Source organism: Salvelinus fontinalis, chromosome 36 (assembly GCF_029448725.1).
Source record: "Salvelinus fontinalis isolate EN_2023a chromosome 36, ASM2944872v1, whole genome shotgun sequence".
Classification (NCBI taxonomy): Eukaryota; Metazoa; Chordata; class Actinopteri; order Salmoniformes; family Salmonidae; genus Salvelinus; species Salvelinus fontinalis.
The window spans coordinates 29,783,311-29,807,770 of NC_074700.1; the positions used below are offsets into that span (position 1 = coordinate 29,783,311).

The 24,460-nt window shown below is 42.1% G+C and overlaps 1 long non-coding RNA gene across 2 annotated transcripts; it reads left to right on the top strand.

The window, feature by feature from the left end:
- The first annotated feature begins 2,254 nt into the window (after window positions 1–2,254).
- LOC129835582 (uncharacterized) lies at window positions 2,255–13,036 on the top strand. 2 transcript variants are annotated; one of them, XR_008756463.1, is made up of 4 exons: window positions 2,255–2,720; window positions 3,324–3,378; window positions 10,979–11,239; window positions 11,939–13,036. It is a non-coding gene; the product is annotated as an uncharacterized LOC129835582 (long non-coding RNA). The 2 variants fall into 2 exon arrangements; XR_008756464.1 differs by having other exon boundaries at window positions 11,053–11,239.
- The last annotated feature ends 11,424 nt before the right edge of the window (window positions 13,037–24,460 follow it).

Here is a 24,460-nt window from a genome sequence, read left to right on the forward strand (position 1 = left end):
AAATGAATTGGGCTGTTGAACATGACAAAAAACTGGCAATGTAGATTGAGTCAGTTTGAGAGCCTGAAGAGCTGTAGTTTTTCAATTGTACCTGTAGGGGCAGTGCTGCCCAACAAAATGTCCATCCCTTAAAGCTCTCTGAGGTGCAACTGGGAGGGAAAGAGATTGAACAACTTAAATCAAATGAATTACCATGAAGAAATGTGAGGTAGTCGGTCAGAAAGTATTATGTATAATTTGTTTTGAATACGTCTTGATATTAAAAGGTTAACTAACACAGATGAAATGCAAACATAGACAGATTTTTACAAAACAAATACTCAGTGGTTGAATGTATCATATATTTCTATTAATTAGTATTACCAACAAATATGATCAGGGCTGGCTCTTGCCTTTTGGGGGGTCCTAGGCAAGATTTGCAGGCACATTATTTTAGTGGTCTCCCTCTTGACAGCAGAGAGAGAAATTGAAATGTTAATTTCTACACTTTTGCCATGGGGCAAAGAGAAAATCAGCAGGGAGGAGAGAACATTTAGCAATTTTAGAACACATGTCATACTTTTCAACTGATTTTGCCACTAGGCAAATATAAATTTTTGCCGTTTTAAAACGAATTTCCTGCCATACTACCCACTTTGCCAGGACTTATACCATGTTAAAGATATCTGAGTGAGAGTGACTAACAAAATCAACAGGTGCCCCCTGGAGGTCAGGGGGCACAGTTGGTATTCGGCCATGATTACTACAGGTTGAAATAACTGGCTAGACTAACTAACTTACCAATAAAAAATGGTTAGCTGATATGGCTAACTTCCATTATACTAACTTGTACGTTCTACGATTCTAACGCTTAACAGTAATTTGAGACCCCGACTGAGTTCCAATAAACAGTGTCCGGGGTCCTAAGGGACCGCTTATGTCGCTTATGCCTGGAGCCTGCCCTGAATGTGATTATTCGGAGTGGTATATTCCACTCAACAATATTTGATTTTGGAAACAAAACATGTTTGAAATAGTGCAAAGCAATTATGTAAGACACCAATGAACATTGAAAATGTGTTGCATTACAGATACATTGGCAAACACATTTACATCACTAGGTTCAAAAAAGAGGAAACAAATGTATGAGACAGGATTCAAAACAAATTCCTCGACCCCAGAATTCTTAACCAAAGAACCATAGTATTTTTCCCTGTTCAAATACAGTAGCTAATTTTGTAAACAATTCAAAATATATTTAATTAAAGTCTCATTGCTGTGTTTTAATTACTAAGATAGCTAATCCTGGAAATGAGCATAATCAGTGAATTTGCATTGAAGAACAGAATCTAAATCAAATTTTCAAAATGACTGTCTTTCCCCTCAGCATAGAACTGAAGCATAAAACTGCTCGTCCGAAACATTTTCAAACACGTTGACCAAAATGAACTAGAACTAAACAAGAACTAGTATAGTTTGAATATATAGTAAATAAAAATGGCTAGCAAAAATTGACAAACATGAAACACAGATAAAACAACTATGGTTTCATAACAAATATGTTTAATTCTGTGTACACACACACACACACACACACACACACACACACACACACACACACACACACACACACACATACACACACACACACACACACACACACACACACACACACACACACACACACACACACACACACAGAGAGAAATCAGAGACCCTGTCACCCCTTTTGTGCTGCTGGGTTGGCTTTGCGTCCACCTTTGTTTTTCTACTAAAAAAAAAAGTGATCAACTATCACACGACGGACGATGAGATGTCAACATGAAATACCTTTCTTTGCATCAGCTTTACAAACTCCCAGCCCCTCTCTTTATGCCAGCCACCCACCAGAGTCTACATGAATTTCACTTTAGCCACGGGGGTCCCGAGACCTTGCTAAATACTGCCCCAATATTGCTGTCAACAGCCTGTCAATCAGATGAAAAATCCTTCTTTTTTTTTGTGACCAACTATTTATTTTTATTTTTTTTGTGAGAGGTTCAGATCACAGACAGGCAATAATATTCAAATAATACACATACAAAGATTCAAAAAACGAAACATAAAAAACATGATTTGTCCTGTCTGTACTGTACCATCTCCCCTCTTACTCCCCCTTCTCAGTAGGTGAGACCCATTTCTATTCCCCCCTCCCTCCCTCCCTCCCTCCCTCCCCCCACAGGCTCATGTTGTGGCCCTATCCATGCATTAAAAAAAACATTGTGGGTAACTCGTCATATGTTTGTGAAGGGACCAAGGCACACACGAAAAGAATCAGCCTGCATACATCGATATTCGATACAGATATTTAAAATACAATTGATGAATTCAAACATGATTAAATTACATTAGCTTTTGACCTTTTCGACTGCTCTATTGAATGTATCCAATGTTATTTATTTGGCGCTGTTCACAAGAGCTATGGAGTACTCTAGTGAAAGGACGTCAAGGAAGTTTTGTATCCATTGAATTATGCTAAGTTATGTGGAGGCTTCCATCTGGTCACTAACATCCTTTTTGTCACAGTCAGGCCAGACAACCACACTCATTTCTGGGATACTGTGAGAGTCAGTGAAGAGTCATTGTTCAACAATAATATATTGGGGGAGATAGGGAATGGGAACACCAACTGTGCTCGGTAGAGAACTGGCAACCTGTGACCAAAAGGTCTTCACACTGGGGCAGTCCCACATCATTTGCACGTAAGTTCCAATATTTATTTGAGAACACGACAGACAATTTGGAATAGGAGCAAGCTCAAATTGGCAGCGTTTCCACAGAGTCAAATATACTCTGTGGATGAATTTGTAGTGTATTGGCTGATGATTTACATTTTGGGAAGACTCTGGGACATTGTTATTTTCCATTTTGTTTGTAGTCTTTTCAATCTGATTTCCATACCGTAACTATTTCCATTGGTTTATGTACAGCTTCTAGGTCATTTTTCTATATAGATTGGATAGAAAACCTCCACTTGTGTTCTGGCTACCTAAAAACTCAACGAGTGGCTGGAATGGGAGTGGTTGACTCCATAGGACTCATAAGTTCGCATAGCGGTTCTTATCTGGAAAAAACAAAAACAAAGACCAACTAGCTAAATCATACACATTTTTGGGGGGGGGTCATGAAAGGATAATAAACCTTCATTATTCATTATTTCCAAAAGTGTATGAATTCCTTGTTCAGACCATTGTTTAAAAATGGTAGGGTTTCCTCTCAAAAGTAATGATTTATTTCTAAATATTTGTGTTTGTGTATGAGCTATTAACAAGTTTCAATTAACACGTTTTTGAATTTGTTGCCAGGTCCGTATTGAGTGGCAGATGATTGGTCCAAACTGAGAACAGCAAAACTTAGGAGGTAAGGAAGAGAATAGTACATCTTTCATTGTATATTTTCCTCTATTTCAAACCAAGGAAGACATTTATCTTGATCAAACCATTTTTTAAGTGGGCGGAGCACTAGAGACAAAGCATGTAACTTGAAGTTGGGTTAATAACCTAGACCCTCAAAACCTTTGGGTTTCTGGAGTGCAGTCATTTTAATTCTGGGACTTTTCCCTTTCCACATAACATTCAAGACTGAACTTTGAATCTTGACAAATCTTTCTTAAAAAAAAAATTGCTTCACTCACTCTGCTTTTAACAAAGGCCTGAAATTCACAGAATTATACATTTTCTTGCTAACATTTTGCTGCGCCTGAACTAAAGTCTTTAATGAATGAATACTGGTGTTTTGAGAGGACAGAAAAAAATATGTTTGGTTTATAAGTCTTCGATAGTCTTTGTTTCATAAAACAATTATTTTGAGATCAATTACATTTTGTACAATTCATATTTTTTTACTGAAATTATTAATACAGTAAATGACAGAACATAATATTACAGCTACTGTCTGATCTCTAACAGATAGATGAAACTGACCCCTGAATGTCTGTCTGTCTGTCTGTCTGCCTGCCTGCCTGCCTGCCTGCCCGCTTGGTTGCCTGTCCATCCGTCTGTCCTTCCGTCCAGCCGTTCATCTTGCTGTCTATGGCCCTGCCCCGGTATAAATCCCAGATGTTTGGTCTGAAGGGGAAGGATTTAACTTAGAGTCCTTTCAACGTGGTCAATGTGTTTTTGTAATTAAACCCATACAATTAACACTGACAAGCACAGGTCACGGAGAGCAAGGCGCCTCTCTTCAAATGGTCCTCCATCACTCAAAGGGAGAAAAAGAAAGGGGGGGTCATAGAGAGAGTAGAGAGAGACAGAGAAAGAGAGAGAGAGAGAGAGAGAGCGAGAGAGAAAGAAAGAGCAAGAGAGCGAGAGAGAGAGAGAGAGAGAGAGAGAGAGAGGAAAAGGGCAGCCAGTGGAGCACACACACCATTGTAAATACAACCTATATTTATCTGTTTATTTATTTTACTCGGCTCCTTATGGATTCAGGCCGTGTTTGAAGTCTATGTAGAAGAGCTCTACAAGTTAACCTCAAAACCACAGTGACCCCACAGAGAGAGTGTTCCATATTTTGGTTGCTATCCAGTTTCAGTACATCAAAGAGATTCAAGCTGTTGTAGCTGTTGTAGCAAAGTACAACCCAAGCATCCAAATTAAGCCCATCTAAACTTTTGTGGTATTGTATATCATATACCTTTTTGGCACTATTGGTTAGAGTCTGTAAGTAAGCATTTCACTGTAAGGTACTACACCTGTTGTATTCGGCGCACGTGACAAATACACTTTGATTTGATATCAATGTTGACTAAGGATTCAAAATGAATTAATGACAGTAATTAAATAGTTACGTTCCTAATTAATGAACAACTGGTAGGCCTACTCCTTACAATAGTTAGTAAAAAATGATGTGCACTAAAATAGTTGAATTCAGTGTTTAAAAACAACACATCATTAGTTTAATTATGTTTGTACTTCTAACAATGAACAGCAATAATCATAGTATCATCCTGAAAAACACTTCAACAAAATGGTGCGGCCGATACTGTTGATTTCAGTCATACAACATCCGCTTTGAGAGGTGACGTTTCAAAGCCTTTAAGGCTAAGTGGATTTCATCTTAAATTCAAACCCCATTTTCAGTTAGAAAATTATTATTTTTATTTTTATATCCTTACTACTGCGATACATACTTAAACAATGTTGCAAATAAATCAATTCTATGACCAAGTACATTTAAAATATTAAGTTTGTTTCTAACGCTGTGTTTGACTGTTATACAGCCTTTGGTCCTTCTTGTTGTTTTGTAGTAATACAACGTCAGTATGGCACTGTGTCACTTTGGCTAATTTACTTTTATTTATAGTATTTGTATTGGTTTTTAGCCTGTCCAAAGACTACAGACGAAAATGTGACATTTTGTTAGGCCTATTAATTCATTCTTTGACGTGTTAGTTATTTAATATTTTAAGATGTTAGTTACTGTGCATTTTCTCTATTAATAAATACATGTTCGAAAAAAGATGATTAACAAACTACAAAACATTTCTATTCATGTGAAAACTAAACATTTGCTAATCCCAGGGCTCTATTCTGTCCGTGTCGTGGAAATGCAACACTAATGTCCAATTGAAATTTAAAGTCAACGTTTCCTCATTGGTGGAGAGTGCATTCACAGTCAACTCTGCATACGTCGGCTCAATCGGAAATGACCTTTACATTTTTACCGCTCAATCTGTAACGCTTCAACAAAATGGATTGAATAGCGCCCTTAGTTTTCAGAAATAACTAGCCCGGTTTTGCTTGCATATTAATCAATATATGATAAAGGGGGAATGAAGAGTTAAGCACAGCCAATGACGTTATCTCCTGGTTGCACTATTATCATTTATTTTCTCATCTTTTATTTCACATTTAAACCATGACACTAGTCTGTGCGCACACACAACGTACTCCTACATTTCTCTCTTTAGTCCTCTATAAAACCCTATTGTACTCCTAAAATGTTGTTTCTCAGCGCTCTATTCAATCTGTAAAGCTGAAGTGTTACAGGTTCCGCAATATAAATGTAAAGGTAATTTCCGATTGAGTCGACATAAGCAGTACTTACCTTGAATGCGGTCTCTGCTAAAGAGGGACATTGCCTTTACATTTCAATCACGCTATAAAGCTGAATTCACGCAATGTGGATTGAATAGAGCCCTTATTAGTCTGCTGAGCAAGCGGGCTTCAGGTAAATGGGAGTAAAAGCCCCTTTCTACAGAGTGCCCAGTTCCCTCAGAGCTAGCCAAGCATGTCATTATAATAGATCTCTTTCACCCTCCCACACCATTGGACACACGGATGGGCCAGTCCTCATTATTCAGAAACTAAATGAAGAGTTGGTACTTGGGTGGCCGTCTGTGCCACTCGAACGCATTTGATAGACTGAAGTAAATGGCCCACTAATTGATAGAGAATCAAAAAAGGGAAAATTAAACATTCAAGAGACATTTGAAAAAAACGTTGCCCCTGAAAGAAAGCAGCTCAAGTGTTACATGGATATTATTTCTAAAGTACCGTATTGCTGATTGAAGAAGTGTCCAGACGTAGGTTGCCTAATAGTAGCGTCACATTTGAAAGGATCAAAAAGGGAATCTTTGAAAAGAGAGGAAAGATCATGTTTTTTAAAAGCCAAAATACTATTTTACCTCATTCATAATGTAAACCACAGAAAGGCTTTTATTTTGTGATAAGTAAGTACAATAGTCACTCACATAATGTAGGTTAAACCAAATTATAATAAAACACTAGATTTAAAATCTCTAAAATATTGTTTTGAAACTACATGTATTAAAAATAGGATCAAGAAATATATATTTTGGCTGAAATGAAAATCAAGAAAACTGCTTTTTCCAGAGCAGAGTGGGGCCATGTTGTTAGCATGTGTTACTCATGTCTTTGGGCCTGACGGATATGGATACTATTCATATATACATATTAATATACTTATACAGGACACTTGAATTTGTTCTTTAGAAAGAGGAGAGGCGCTGAGTAAATTCTGGTGGCCGAGAATTCCATGATAACATTACTCTATACATAACTGATCGACACATTCATTAAATCAGTTTTTGGTTCGGGTACCATGAAGAAACTCATAGTGGCGAGAGAGAAAAAGAGTGGAGAAGGGTAGCGCTGGTGTCCTGTCCTTTGGCACTTTCTACAGCATGTGCCCACTCAGCATGGCATCCCGCTTACTCAGCACCCCGCGGTACAACAAACACACGTACTGGCCATGGAATCACACACACACACACACACACACACACGGTTCCATCCATGGAGTAATGACAACACACAGTGCACTCTGCCAATCAAAACAAAACTACAACTGAACACACACAAGCAAGGAGTCAAGGGACAGTAAAACACACGGATAGATGCATGCACACACACACACACACACACACACACACACACACACACACACACACACACACACACACACACACACACACACACACACACACACACACACACACACACACACACACACACACACACACACACACAGGGTAAGGGATTCAGTGAACATGACACACTCTAAGCATGGGTACATGTAAAACACACACAGAGTTGAGGGACGCAGTATAGCAGCACAATAGACACATACACTGTACTGTGGGTAGAGGGATATTCTAGGACACACTGTGTCGAGGGGAGAGGGACACTGGATCAGAGTGGGACACGTGTTAGGTATATGAGAGACAGGGATACAGACCCAGAGCAGAGGGATAGGGAGGCACATAACACATGTCAGGAACAGAGGACACACACACACACACACACACACACACACACACACACACACACACACAGGGCCAAGCCAATTAACACCTTGCCATAACACAGATCATGCTAGGAATCCATGAATGCCATGAGAGAGAGAGAGTGAGAGAGTGCACGAGGATAAGCAAGGCAAAAATGATATTATATCACAGAAAGGATAATCATATACCATGGCATTGTTGAATACTGCTTTCTGATTGTCTTGAAGGGCATTCTAGAGCAGGCATTATTTCCAGATAACGCACTGTATATTTGCACGGCATAATTAAATGGCTATAGTTCATGTTAACATGTTTTGTTTGAGCTGCTTTTGAAAGGAAAAGTCGAATTGAAAACAGTATTGTTGAATTCGATTTTTATAATAGCAAGCTAGGACTGATGGTTTGGTTATCTAAACTAGCAAGTCTGTTATTGTTTGGTTACCACGGCAACTACTATCTAGTAAACTTGCTAGCTACTTCAGTGGATGTTGAAAACATATTTACCCACTGGTAAATGTGTTAAATTATAGCCGGGATAATCAACTTGGGGCTCTTTGCTTAATGCAACTCTGCAGAAGGTCAGTTCCACTCCGCTATTGCGTCGAGGAACACACCTTCCACGTCGTCATTCATTATTGATTATCCCTTACATTTTCTACAGAAGATAATAGAATCAATACGGTCACATTTAGTTAGCAAAATGTCAAATATATTTTTCAGATTTGAATAGACCATTGATAATCATGTATCTGCATGCTTTTAGAAATAATATACATTTTCTAACTCAATGTTTTACATATTGTACTAATGTATCCATATTTATATTTTAGGTTTATAACTCTCATGTTGTATATGCCTTCAATACTCAAGTACAGCACTTTTTAGTCTTTGTACAATATTTGAAATCCCCAGAAATTGGTTGTTTTGTGAACGCAAGTCAGGCGATGAGAGTGGAGCAGTAGTGTACGTTTCTATGGGCCAATCTCTTCACTCCCTGAAGTTTGGCTGAAAATCCAGAAGATGGCAACACATCTCTGGCTGAGGAACAAGGTTGGATACTCTGCCATTTCTATATATATTTACCCATCCACCTACTGTATTTATGGGTTTATTTATTTACTTGCCCTAAAATACAAACAGTGTAAGTCGTGGAGGTAAATAGGTAAATAGAGTGAATTATTCACAAGGTGCCTGGCTTGACTACTGGTTAGGCAATAGAAAATACAGGCACTCTGATCTATCCGGTTGGTTATGGACTGTGTGTGTGTGTGTGTGTGTGTGTGTGTGTGTGTGTGTGTGTGTGTGTGTGTGTGTGTGTGTGTGTGTGTGTGTGTGTGTGTGTGTGTGTGTGTGTGTGTGTGTGTCGGACTGGCCAAAGAAAGATGTGGGATACCTATAGCCCCAGCACCGGTATGGCAAACACATCTCCAAGTCCCCCCCCCCTCTTCTTCCTCCTCCTCCTCCTCTTCCTCCTCACCTCCACTTCTTTTCCTCCTCTCTTCCCTCTTGTTACGTAAGCTGGAGAGAAACAAAGAAACCACTCCGGGACACTGTTCCTACGGTTGATTTACTGACTAACACACTGACTGATATTGATAGACTCTCCACTCACGGTGTATTTAATAGAGGAGTCTCTGATGTAGGGAGAGAACACAGTGAACGTTAAAGAAGCATTGTCTCGGTGATCTCGGTACTGTACAGAGAGAGATGAGCCCGGCGCTCTCCCTCCGCTGCTGAAATAAATGTATTTTCAAACAGACTGCACTAAGATGTCTCCGTTTGCCATGGTAAACAACTTAATAGTTGATGTGCTGAACAGTACAGTACGCAGCACGCAGAACTCTTTCTCTCCTCGCCTCTCTGGCCATTTGAGTATTTGCATGTTTTTGTTCCAGCCCAACACTAACATGATACAGTACAACCAATCAATGTCTAATACAACCTAAACTGCACTAGCAGAGGGTATGTGTGACGTTTACCCGCGAGGGGAGCAGAAGACACACACACACTCGCATAAACACACAAGACCAGATGTGGGCGATGGGCAAAGTGACACAGTTGGGACTAGGACAATTACAGCAGTCACTTACCATCACAGTCACTAGTTAGGTCTGGCACTGCAGGGCATAGTCACATTGCAGTTCAGTTTTTGTCAGGTAGGCAGTACTCAGTCTCTCTAGGCCAGGGCTGTTCAATTCCGATCTGTTTTTTGTTTCTACCTGGGAATTAATTGCACTCATCTGGTGTCCCAAGTCTGAATTAGTCCCTTATTAGAAGGATAGGATGAAAAACAGAAGTGTTTGGGCCCTCCAGGACTGACATTGAACAGCTCTGCTCTATGGTAATGAGGGTGTGGTGATGGGGGAGGCCAGGGAAATGTGACGAGGGCTAGGCCTGAGACTGGGGCTAGGTTTGGACTACAAATATGTGGCTAGGGCTGTGGCTGGGGCAAGGGTTGGGCTACAAATGAGTCTCTAGTGCTGAGACTGGGACTGGGTGAAAGGCCAAACCAACTATACAGTACCACTTCTCATTCCTGGGATAGGATACAGAAACTATAAGATAAATCCCAGTTTAGACTGCTCTAACATATTGAGTCGGGATACCCGTATTTATGATTTACCACTGAACATGTGTGTTTTGGCATCTGTCTTATTCGGTTTGGGTAGGTCTGTAAACAGACATGAGTATGACATCAAATAAAAAAAATCATAGACCACAGACATCTTTGTCAGCTTCAACGTGGGATTTTCCTTCCTGGAGCTAATGAATTCATTCAGCTAGGTCCAGATGGGGAATGTGGATTTGAGTGAAAACCTACACACACACACACACACACACACACACACACACACACACACACACACACACACACACACACACACACACACACACACACACACACACACTGGGAATTGAAATGCCAGACACACACATACACACACAGATGCACACAGGGACGCGTGGACGCACACACAGGGATGTACATCGCACACACATTCACAGATGCACAAAGGGAAGCACGCATGTGCACGCACACAGGCAAGAACACACACACACAGTTAAGCTGCACATATGTACATATGCATGCTGTAATCGAATACACCCCAACCCCCCCATCCCCCCCTCACAAACACACACACAGACCACACACACCTCCCAACAGCCCCTCACAGATCCTCTCATCTGCCCACTATGCCCCCTCATCCTTAGGTTCAGTGCATGGCCCAGACCCCACGTCACCACCTCTTCCCTGTCACCATCAAAATCACAATCCCTTCTGGCAGGATCCATCATCTGGTTGGCAGACCGGGTGCCATCCAGTCCGCCTCGCCTCCCTCCCGGGGGACCAGCCGGCACGGGGAGACGGAGAGGGAGACGCACAGAAGCCTCCCAGGCTCGGCAGCAGCTGGGCGGGTAGACAAGGGAGAGGTGCACATGTGAGCAGTTTGAGGAACTCTGAAGCAACAGAAGGTAGGTATCGCCATACAGCCAACTCCTCTGCATCTTCCATGTTGTTATTTTCACCTTTTCCTGTTGAGGAAGAGGCACTGGGCTCGTGATCTGGGAGAGGTTTGGAGGGAAAAACGTATCTTTTGTTCGCTGAAATGAGAGGGGGAGAGAAAGAGGGAGAAATAGAGAGAGAGAGAACAGAGGGAGAAGGGGAGGGAAAGACAGAGAGAGAGAAGATGAGAAGAAAGAAGGTGAGAAAAAGGGGATAAGGAGTGTGTGAGAAAACCACTGACAAAATGTGGTGTAAAGGGTAGTCACACTATACCTTTGTCCCACTAGGTCGGACTCTAAGTGTTGAGTCTAGTGTTGAGTCTTTCTGTGGGCAACTGTTACCACTGTCACCCAACACAACGCAACATGATGCGACACAATGCAATACAACACAATTCTCTCTCTCTCTCTCTCTCTCTCTCTCTCTCTCTCTCTCTCTCTCTCTCTCTCTCTCTCTCTCTCTCTCTCTCTCTCTCTCTCTCTCTCTCTCTCTCTCTCTCTCTCTCTCTCTCTCTCTCTCTCTCTCTCTCTCTCTCTCTCTCTCTCTCTCTCTCTCTCTCTCTCTCTCTCTCTCTCTCTCTCTCTCTCTCTTCTGAGTTAATGTACACAGAGTGTGCAAAAATTTGAAACGCCTTCCTAATATTGAGTTGCTCCCCCTTTTGTCCTCAGAACAGACTCAATTCGTCGTGGCATGGACTACAAGGTGTCTAAAGCGTTCCACAGGGATGCTGGCCAATGTTGACTCCAGTGCTTCCAGGTTGGTTGGATGTCCTTCGGGTGGTGGACCATTCTTGATACACACGGGAGCGTTGCAGTTCTTGACACTCAAACCGGTGCGCCTACAATATCCTGTTCAAAGACATTTAAATATTTGTCTTGCCTAATCACCATCTGAATGACACACATACAGAATCCATGTCTCTATTGTCTCAATACATAAAGAAGGATTTGTAATTGTAAAATGTCTGTAGGGTGGGGTCTAAGTCGGTTAAACATGGTCATACTGTCAATCATTTAGCCATTTGATTTTGAATTTAAGGACCCTTTAAGGTATCCCCCCAAAAAACATACAAAGTTTATTCAATAAAATATTGAATTTTTCCTTTACTACTATAGCCCAGAGAAACGCATTGAATAACACATTCATAATGGCAAAAAAGACATCAAAGATACAAGGTTTTCAAGTTGGTGTCCTATATCTAGGACAAAAACACAACATGCAACATTTTCAAAGATTTTACCAGGTTACAATTCATATAAGGAAATCAGTCAATTGAAATAAATTCCTTAGGCCCTAATCTATGACATGACTGGGAATACAGATATTCATATGTTGGTCACAGACACAGACAAAAGGTAGGGGCGTGGATCAGCAAACCACTCGGAAAACCAGTCAGTGTTACCACCCTTTTCCCTTAATATGATGTTCTATTTAGTCCACCAGGTTGTGCACACACTTCTCTGATGGCTACTGTGTGCAAACTATGCGCTGGTGTTCTTGGCGACATTCTATTGCTGTAACATGCGTCACTCACATGTGTGTCTGTTTTCTGCTTTCCCACCACCCACCCGAGCCTCCACCTGTTTGGTTCTGTGTTTCCTTCCTACATGGGGATTGGTATAGCATACCTTGCTCTCTGCCTGTAATTATCATTATCTTAACATTATGTATGCTTTGGCAGTGAGTTACTCCAAAGGAGCAGAGCCTAACGCATAGACTAACATATTGCATGTATTGTAATATTTTCTAATAAATGGTCAAACGAACATGAGGTGTTTCATGTGTGAACCTGATCTCTCTGATAACCTCCAAGGAATAAATGCAATCTGACAAGAGGAATCTGCATACAAAAACACAGCGGCTCTGGCATACAGTGTTTCTGAATCTCCCCATTCACACAGAAGTCCTCTTGGGCTGGTAGGGTCTTTAAATGACCGGGTCTGTTCCGTCCATGCTCTAACTAACACAGAGGGCAGTGAGGCATTCCGTCACACATTCAAACATCTGTTTGTCTGCTTGGCATCTGCCTGTCCTCTCACTCACTCATTCAACTGCAGTCTAGCTTCCACTTGTTTCGTTGGAGAAGGGTGTCTAGGGCTAGACATGTTTCTGCAAAAGGGGAATTTACAAATGTCTTGAGAAATCACCCCAGAACAATCAACTGGAAAGATGAATCAAAGACAATTCTATTGATTAATAAATAACAAACCAATTGCTACAGCAAAAACCTGAATATAGCTTTTTAATCAGCTCCTTTGTATACTCGCTCATCATAGTAAATTACATTTAGAGTCAGACCTAGGGGCTAGTCTAGATTAACAGGTTCAAGGCATGACATGCTCCTCCTCTTCGAACATGATCCTCTTCTGATGCTGATTCTCCATCCAACAAAGATCTCAGACAAATCCAATGGGAAGTGTAACACAGCCAAGACCAGACCTTCACCCCCCTATGCTTTCATTCATCATTTTGTTGTCTATGTCCATGTAAAACATTGTGAAGCACACATGCACGCACACACAAACACAAACAAGTGACCTGTATGTGCTTTTTACGCTCCACTGCCCATTGAAGTGTCTTTCTCTGAAATTAAAAAAACACGTTTCTATACAGTGATCGGTAGGCATGGTGCTAGTGGGCATTTAGAGCAGCTCTTCTCAAAGCAGTGCCATCTCCATATGGTGGACACAATAATCTTTGCTCCTCCATCTTCAGCTCTCGCTCATTCTCTCTTTCGCCCCGGGCTGCCTTTCTATCTCTGCGTCAATTAGCACAGTGATTAATACAACAAGCAAGCAGTTTAGAAGTAATGGTACACAATTAACATCTCTCTCTCTCCACCATAAAGGGGTATGTTAAATGCCTGCGCCACTGCTCCTCTCTGCCTTAAATGGGAAATAAGTGTTTGTCCCTAATTCATATGCTCTGAGAAGTGGCGAGGGCCTTGCTGTGTGCTGCGATGCCATCGTAGTGTTAATCTAAATATAGCGAGCTGCAAATGAAGCCCTGTCACACAAATACACACATACACACAATTAGCAGGCACGTGCTTAAACACACACACGCGCACGCGCACGCGCACGCGCACGCACGCACGCACGCACACACACACACACACACACACACACACACACACACACACACACACACACACACACACACACACACACACACACACACACACACACACACACACACACACTCACACACAAACAATCTATTGTTCTTTGACATTTAGCGTTATGCCACCATGGAAAAGCCAACCCAGACACTTCAACACCAACATGGGAAACCAAACGCTGCCTGATCGCATAATATAACATATTTTTGCTCTTTTCTATTTCACCCCCTCTTACTCTTCTCCATTCTTCTCCCCCTCCTCCTCTTCCTCCTCCTCTTCCTCGTCCTCCTTTTTCTGTTGTCTTGAAATCAGGACAGTGTGCATTGGTAAATAGAGCTGTATTTACACTGTCACTCGCTCTGGAGGAGAGAGAATATGTTTGTGTGGGATAAGACAGGCATGTTTTGATAGCGTTTTGTAGCGCTTGGCAGGAATGATTTTTAGGACACTAGGAACGCATCACTTTGTACCACATTCTTTTAAAATAACATTCTCCCCTCCTATCCTCACCTTGCTCCAATTTAGATTAATCAGTGTTAAACTGTGCATAAATAATCCTATGTTTGATTTGCAGCATGTTTCGGGGTTTAATGCAATATTAAACTAATTATGGAGTAGTGGTGTGATAGCAGTATAGTATGAAGGGCATTTTGTACAGCTGGACCTCTATCTATGCAACTACACTAAGTATAGCAGAGGGAATGAAATAGAGAGAGAGAGAGAGAGAGAGAGAGAGAGAGAGGTCCTTGATGTGCCGGGGGAAAATATGATTTGTTGTGATTGACAGGTACCTTGAGAGTGCCCTGATGGAGTTGTCAAAGCCTGTATGGTAACAGCCTGTGTGACTGACACTGCAGATGTACTCTGCTCCGCTGTACTGCACAGACACTCGGCACACACACGCACATGCACACATACGCTCTCTCACACACACACAAACACCCACACCCACATGCACACCCACTGTATTTGGTGACACACAAACATTCAAGGAACAAACTCATGCACACACACTGAAACACACACACATTGAGATTTGTACCAGATCTGAATTGACTGGGCTGAGAGGAGAATGCACTATTTTTGATCAAATACAGATCAATACGTAAAGATAGGCTAATACACACTCAAAATACTCAATATTTTGCACACAATATTTTTTCTCAATCAAAACTCAGAGCCTTGTTTTTGGGGATTCTTTATAGGTAGTGTTAGCATTGTGAACGCAGTGGGATTTATGGGAACTCTGTGGGAAAATGTTCCACCCTTTCACATATGTTGTTGTTAGAAGGTGTGCACTTTTACAGGGATGATAGTGTTACAACGGAAAACAGTATTGCATGGAACTATTGTGTCAAGTCTAAGTGATGATTGTAACTGTACAGATTTGATGTGAGAAATACTCGGTTGACACAAATCTACTGAGACCACACAGGATTGATCACTATTCACGTTATGGTAAAGAATATTTCACACTTATACAACACTTCCAAGGAGGGTTTTCCTTTATAAAAATGTTGCAGTTTAAATATAGAATAATATCTTTGAAATACCTCCTTGTTGTCATTGCCTTAAAACAGAATGCAAAATATTTAAGATCTCGTATCTCTTCTGGCATCAACACTGATGTAGATGGCAGTAGAAAACATTAGGAACACCTGCTCTTCCCAAGACATAGACTGACCAGGTGAATCCAGGTGAAAGCAAGGATCCCTTGTTAAATCCACTTCAATCAGTGTAGATGAAGGGGAGGAGGCAGGTTAAAACACTCAATCTAAGTGACGTCATTAAAAAAATCCCTGTCAAAATCTGTCAGTTATTTTTCTTTGCATTGGATGCGTCTCAATCCACCACATCCGGGGATGATACACTTCCGCATATGCGGTGAAAGGTGACAGAGCTAGAGCGGTGTTAGTCAGACCATGAGACGTTCCGAAGATCGGTCTTTTTGCGAAAACGTCTGTAGCGTCTGAACGGTTTGACCAACAAACTACACAATGAAGTTCTCCGTTTTGCTCTAGAACCCCCACGTGTCACGGGACTCGTCTGATGGTAACCGGTACCGATTGTTTTTTGTTAATGGAAGTATGAAGGTAGTTTTGTGCCTACCCACAAAAGAGCTTAAATATGTGTTAAAAAAAAAATATATATATATATATACACTGAACAAAAATACAAGCTCAACATGTAAAGTGTTGGTCCCATGTCTCATGTCGCTGAAATATAAGATCCCAGAAATGTTCCATACGCACAACAAAACGTATTTCTCTCAGATTTTGTGCATAAATGTGTTTGCATCCCTGTTACCGAGCATTTCTCCTTTGCTTTATTTTGAGGCAGCGTGCAATCTGCATGCTAACTGCAGGCATGCAAGAGAATTGAATGTTCATTTCTCTACCATAACTCGCCTCCAACGTCACTTTCGAGAATTTGGCAGTGCATCCCACCGGCGCCACGACCACAGACCGTGTGTATGGAATTGTGTGGACGAGTGATCTGCTGATGTTAACATTGTGAACAGCGTGCCAGTACGGTTATGGAATGGGCAGGTATAAGCTAAGGACAACAAACACATTTTATCAAGGGCAATTTGAATGTTCGGAGGTCCCTTGACGAGATCCTGAGGTCCGTTGTCGTGCCATTCATGCGACACCATCACCTCATGTTTCAGCATGATAATGCACGGCCCCATGTTTTTTTTATTTATCCTTCATTTAACTAGGCAAGTCAGTTATGAACGATTTCTTATTTACAATGACGGCCTACCCGGGCCAAACCCAGATGACGTTGGGCCAATTGTGCGCCGCCCTCTGGGACTCCCAATCATTGGCCGGATGTGATGCAGCCTGTAGCAAGGATCAGTACACAATTCCTGGAAGCTGAAAATGTCCCAGTTCTTCCATGGCCTGCATACACACCAAACATGTCACCCATTGAGCATGTTTGGGATGCTCTGGATTGACGTGTACGACAGCGTGTTCCAGTTGCCGCCAAAATCCAGCCACTTCGCACAGCCATTGAAGAGGAGCGGGACAACATTCGACAGGCCAAAATCAACAGCCTGATCAGCTCTACGCGAAGGAGATGTGTCGCACTGCATTAACATAGAGTGATGATTTCGTTGGTGCAATATCACCTTATGCTATCAGCTGATGCAACACTCTGGTTTTCTGTCTGAACCGGCTCCACTTGTTTAATGAGACAAAAATAGACACATTCATGTTGGTTTAGACATGTTATAAATGCTAATGTTATGAGAACTTGTGGTTTATTTATGTGTGTTTGTATAAGAATCTGACACTGTGGTCCCTAGGCTCTATGGTCAAGAGGCTTAGTTTACTTAGTTCTGTATATATTCACTTTGTTCTGTATCTATGGACGCGACCCAGTCGTTCAGTCTTTTTGTTCTGTATCTATGGACGTGACCCAGTCATTCAGTCTTCTTGTTCTGTATCTATGGACGCGACCCAGTCGTTCAGTCTTTATTGTTCTGTAACTATGGACGCGACCCAGTCGTTCAGTCTTTTTGTTCAGTATCTATGGACGCGACCCAGTCGTTCGTTCTATATGTTCCATTGCCATACTGGCTGGCAACGTTCTTATCCCTTGCTTGGTAGCTAGCCAACTACGGCTAACTTACAGTCACGTCAAACAGAGCAGCCAGAATAACAACAGTAGCGGAATTTGCATTTGTTCAAGCGGTTTTCTAGTGACATTTATTTGGAGACATCCATAACAATGAGCTAATGAGGCGCGATTTTGCCTGGCATAGAAAATGTGCTCTCTTGTCAGGACACTGTTGTTCAGAGGAGCTATCCAACAACACAGCTACAGTAACACAATCAGGACTGAAGCAGGAAAGTCTGCAAATTTGCTGCGTTTCATTTTACCTTTTTTCAATGTACATTTTTTTGTATATATTCATGGAGCAACATTATCATTTGTATCCCTTTAGGGAGCAATGCTCGCCCCACATTAGTGAGTATGTGATAGACCACTACAGGAGTGTACATTACCAGTCAAAAGTTTGGACACACCTACTCATTCAAGGGTTTTTCTTATTTTACTATTTTCTACATTGTAGAATAGTAGTGAAGACGTCAAAACTATGAAATAACACACATGGAATCATGTAGTAACCAACAAAGTCTTATGAAGAATGATGCCAGCTGATTCATGATTTCGACTGGCTGAGAAACGCTGCCTGCTTTTCTGTCCCGTCCCGACTCCCGACACGTTCATTACTATGGGACGGCAGGAGATCGAATTTGAATTTTGAAACAATGTTGCAAATGTCGGAGAGACAGACAGCAGGGTTTATACAAATCTCCGCTGTTGAAAACGGCTGGGATAATGAGACAGTGGATTGCGCAGTCAGATGGAACAGAGTAAATAGGCATTTTTAACATCATAGATTTAGCCGGTGGCAACTTGTGGAATAGACCCCGGCTGGAGTGCGGTTTTAACCAATCAGCATTCAGGATTAGCCCCACCGTTGTATAAAATAGCACAACTCTGGTGCTCTAGGGGAACTCACTTTATATATTTAACATTTACGTACAGTAACTTACAGTACATGATAAAGTACATGCTGCATGTGCTAAATAGATAAGAAATAATTCACTTTTAGATAAGATTTGCTGGCGAAAGAGTGATTATATATTTCATAAGGTAAATGATTTGGACAAGGTTTTTTTATTCCTATTTTACATTCTCAAAGTTTTATCAAAGTCCTTGTCATAGAAATCATTGTAAAGATAACAGAAACCCTCTCCTTCGGAAACGATTCATCCAAAGCTCCCCTCTCTCTCTCTCCCTCTCTCTTTCTCTCTCTCCCCCTCTCCATCTCTCTCTCTGTTTGTTCATTCTCTGTCCATTGTGCAGGTGGTGGGAGCTTTTTAGTGGAGTCTTTCTCATTTATTTGTACTCCAATTTCTCTGAGTTGCAGAGCTGTTGATGATAATGGCAGTGTTGTCTGTCTCATTGATTCTCGGTGGCCCCTGGTCGGGAGTTCACACCACAGACCCGAGGAAACTCATCCACTGGCTTTATTTAGAGATGATGCTTTCTCCCTCTCTCTCTCATATTCTCTCTCTATTTCATCCCCTAACCCACTCGTTCACTACCTCTTTCTCTCTCTTATATCTGTATCTGTCCCTTTTTCCCTCTCTCCCTCTCTCTCAATTCAAATCAAAGGGCTTTTTTGGCGGTTGGGACCAAAAATAAAAAATGTCCACCGGTCTAATATCCATTGCTCGTGTTTCTTAGCCGAAGCAAGTCTCTTCTTCTTATTGGTGTCCTTTAGTAGTGGTTTCTTTGTAGCAATTCGACCATGAAGGCCTGATTCACACAGCCTCCTCTGAACAGCTGATGTTGAGATGTGTCTGTTACTTATTTGGGCTGCAATCTGAGGCTGGTAACTCTAATGAACTTATCCTCTGCAGCAGAGGTAACTCTTTGTCTTCCTTTTCTGTGGCGGTTCTCATGAGAGCCAGTTTCATCATAGTGCTTGATGGTTTTTGCAACTGCACTTGAAGAAACTTTCAAAGTTCTTCAAATTTTCAGTATTGACTCATGTCGTTTCTCTTCGCTTAATTGAGCTGTTCTTGCCATAATATGGACTTTGTCTTTTACCAAATTGGGCTATCTTTTTTATACTCTCCCTACCTTGTCACAACACAATTGATTGGCTCAAATGCATTAAGAAGGAAAGAAGTTCTACAAATTAATTTTTAACAAGGCACACTTGGTAAATGAAACGCACTCCAGGTGACTACCTCATGAAGCTGGTTGAGAGACTGCCAAGAGTATGCAAATCAGTCATCAAGGCAAAATATATTTTGATTTGTATAACACATTTTTCGTTACGACATGATTGTGTTATTTCATAGTTTTGATGTCTTCACTATTATTCTACGATGTAGAAAATAGTGAAAATAAAGAAAAATCCTTGAATGAGTAGGTCCTAAAACTTTTGACCAGTAGTGTAGCCCAACATTTGTATCACAAATAAAATTACATAAATAACTCTAAATGAGGCATATAGGAGTACCTGTTTCTTTGTTTCCTGCTCAACACAGAATAGTCGCATGTGAGCACTCCCTCAAATCGTTTGGAGAAAATATCCTTTCTATTTTATTCAGCTATCTTCAATTATATTATTCATACTATAAAATAATATTAAATAATGCCATGAAATTAAAAGCAAATCTTGTCTGCTAAATGAACTAGTGTAGCCCACAGCCATATGGCATGGCCAGATCAGGGCCTAACATAACTTAGAGTTTTCTATTCTGTTCTTCTGAAATAGGCTATATTTTCTTCATATCATGTTTCTTTAGACCTGTCTAAAATAAATAATAGATGTATTGTGATGGTGTAGGCTATATTACATGGATTTATTAGACTTTTTAAAATGTAGATCTGCAGAGGTCTGCATCAGTGGCTTGTAGGCTATGCGTGGAAGCCAGGAGATGTTAAATGTGTTCATGGAAATTAACGGTCAATTATTTTCCTGACAATCACCTGGCTGACAAAATTTCATGACCGCCACAGCCCTAGGTCCAGTTGTACAAAAATTCCCTTGACTGCTATTACACTACTCCATAATTTGCTTAACGCAATTTTTGATTCACCCTGAAACACGCTGCAAACAAATACAGAGAAGGAGTACCGACGCATCATTTAACACTGATTAAGCTAAATTTGAGCAAGGATAGGAAAAGAATGGTCTGCAAAATCATGCCTGTCTAGTGTCCTAAAAATCATGCCTGTCTACCGCTACATAAAGCTATCAAAGCATGCTTGTCTGGCGTCCTATCCCACACACAAACACTAGTCTCAAAAAAACAGACCCTATAGAGGAACTACGTCAACACTTCCAAAAGAATCCATCATTGAAACCAGACTCTAGTCACTGTTTCCTAGAGTCTGGTTTTCGACATGCAAGCACACACACACACGTGTGACAGCACACGCACGCACGCACGCAGACAAACAACACACACACACACACACACACACACACACTGTAAATAAACTTACACACTCTGAATAATTTCTTCCCGATCCACAGGAGCCTAATCACTCTTCCACTGTTGCCGAGAACAGAGAGGCAAACAAACGAGACACTTTTGTTCCTTCCTCAATTTGCACATGATCCACTGTCATACCCCATTGGCCCGACCCTTCCCTGCCACCCAACCAACCAGGAGAGACAAGGGCCTCAGCCTGCCATCTGTCCCATGCATGGGGTCCTCCGAGTGGGGGACGGGGGCCTGCGAGACCCCACCGGTCTGGGGAAGGGCTGGCGCCATTATCCCAGTGGTCATGCTCACTGGACATATTTCATGGTGACTTTCTGCCAGCTATTAGAAGTCCTTAAGGACCTGGGCAGTGTTTGCTAATCATTTAAGCCTTTGTTAGGCTCTGACCTCTGCAGAAAGGCCTTTTAAATTAAGTCTCTCTGACTGGTGTTTCTTTCAAACTAGGGGAGCAGAGAGTGAAATAGAGAAGCTTCAGATGTAATAGAAAGCCACCATATAAAATCCTAGTTTGATCTTTCTTTGCAAAGCCTGTAGTGTGGCTTGCTAGGCAGAGCTCATCCTCACTTTTTAGGTTCTGTAGTTACTGTAAGGGAGGATGGTTTTGTCATTAGAGAGACTGCACGGCATCTAAACACAGTTTGCCACACACACACACACACACTTCAGATCCTTTCTATCCACTGAGGCACATGCCCACTAGCCTCTAGAGGCCTCTGCTGGCCAGAACAAATGAGGCCCCAGGGGTGAAAGGAGGAGCAGCAAACCTCTAGTCACCGGAGCTGGGGTGGTGTGCTGGGTGAACTTGTCACACATTTTAGGAGAAGTGGAATGGATTAAGCTAACGGTTGTTAGCATTAACTCCAGCAGGGAGCTATTCAGGATTGCATTGATCGTGTGTGTGTGTGTTTGGTTTTACCACACAAGGATAGTAAAACTAGGAACATTTGCCGGTCCCAACAATGAAAAAGGCTAATTTAGGTTTAGTGGTTAGGTTTAGGGTTTGGGTTACAATTGGGTTAGGTTTCCAATTATGGTTAGGGGTTAGGGTTAAGTGTTAAGGTTAGTTTTAGGTTTAGGGTTACTGGTTTGGTGTTAAGGTGGTTAGGGATACAGGTTAGGGAAAATAGAATTTTTAATGGGAATCAATTGTTTGGTCCCCACAAGGATAGTAAAACAAACATGTGAGTTGGTGTGTGTGTAGTGGGGGATATATTTGGGGAAGGTGCACAGAGAGGTACACTCAACTGTTACCTACGACAACACAAGATGGAGAGCCCAGTGACCTGTAACCCTCATTTAACCTACCCCATGACATTTTTTAACAGTGACATTGAAACACACACACACACACACACACACACACACACACACACACACACACACACACACACACACACACACACACACACACACACACACACACACACACACACACACACACACACACACACACACACACACACTCCTTCCCTCGTGAGCATAACGTCACCCTCACACACTCCCATAGGGGTAACTATATTTAGTGTGGGACACCCCTCCATCCCTTCTAAGACAATCAGCAGAAGAGCGGGTGGAAGGATTGTGGAAGTGGTCACCATAAAACCAATCAGACACCACACTGGGCTATTAAATCAGCCAGTCAGGGGGTTACTGGGAGGTCTTGGAAATGCCCATTTCCCAGTTATTCTTCCCAGGAAAGCACAGACGACCTCCCGCTGAACCCAGGTCACACAGGGTCGCAACCTTGGAAATGGGCCATTGTTATGTAAGTATCTATGGTGACCAAGAGACAGGTCCATACACAAACAAAAGCAAAATAGCAAGTGGCCAATTTCCAGTTTTAAACTGGACCCAGGCAACTTGTCAGCGGTGGCTGTTTATCCTAGTGTACTGCTGTTTAAATTTATTGACATGCTGGTTTGTTTTATGTTTGTTTTGGAGGCAGGTAGTGAGCTTCACTTCTACGCTTTAGAAGGAGAAGGGGAATTTTTTCCCAGAAAATATAAAAATGTGCCTTTGGGTGTGTGTGTGTGTGTGTGCCTGCCTGCACTTGTGTGCCTGTTCTTGTGTGTATATGTGTGTGTGTAAGTGTATGTGTGTGTGTCTATTTGTGTGTGTGTGTGCTTGGGTGCACATGTGTGCTTACGTGTGTATGTGTTGATACACTTAAGGCCTCCAACACACATCACTGTGCCAGCCCTGCGCCAATACGCCTGCAGACTCCTCGACAGGCATCACACACAACTCCTGTGGGACGCCAACCTTTTCTTTCTCTCCCAGCGGAGAACCGTGCCCTGGTGCCAGCCTAGTGCCAGCATGGTGACAGTCTGCTGCCAGCGTCATAGTGCGCTAATCTCACTGACGGCACTTTGACTGGCTTCCAGAACTTTGAGCCTGGTTCCAGAACCTAGGGGTCAGTTCCAGATCCCCTAGAGGGATCCAACAAGCGGTCTTCAAGGCTGAGCTGACAGTCTCTCGGCTGGGGGCTTTCGCTCCAGAGTCAACCATGACAGGAGTCAGACAACAACGTAAACACTGGCTGTGTCCCAAATGGCACCGTATTCCCTTTTTAGTTCACTACGTTTGAACAGGGCCCATAGACCTCTGGTTAACAGTAACCAACTGTAAGGGATTAGTTTGCCATTTGGGATGCAGCTACTGTTTCTAAGAACTCCCTCCTTCACAACAATGACCCTGCCTACCCCAGCCACTCCCCTCCCCTAGGTTTGGCAGTTGGTCTGTGGGCCTTGGCATGGCGTAGTGCTGGGTCTGGTGTTATGGGTCCAAGCTGGGCTGAGGTAGACGTGTCAGGACACAGTCCTTTCAATCTGCCCCCCAAAAACAGGCCAGATGAGAAGGACGTCATAGCAGGAGAGGGGCGGAGGGTGAAGACTCTCTCTCTCTCTCTCGTCCTCTCATCCTTAGCATCTGGACAGGGAAATATGATCACACAACTCTCATTAGAATGAAAAAGGGATGAAAACAAAGAGGGGAGATGGGGAAGGAGAAGAGAGGACAGGAGG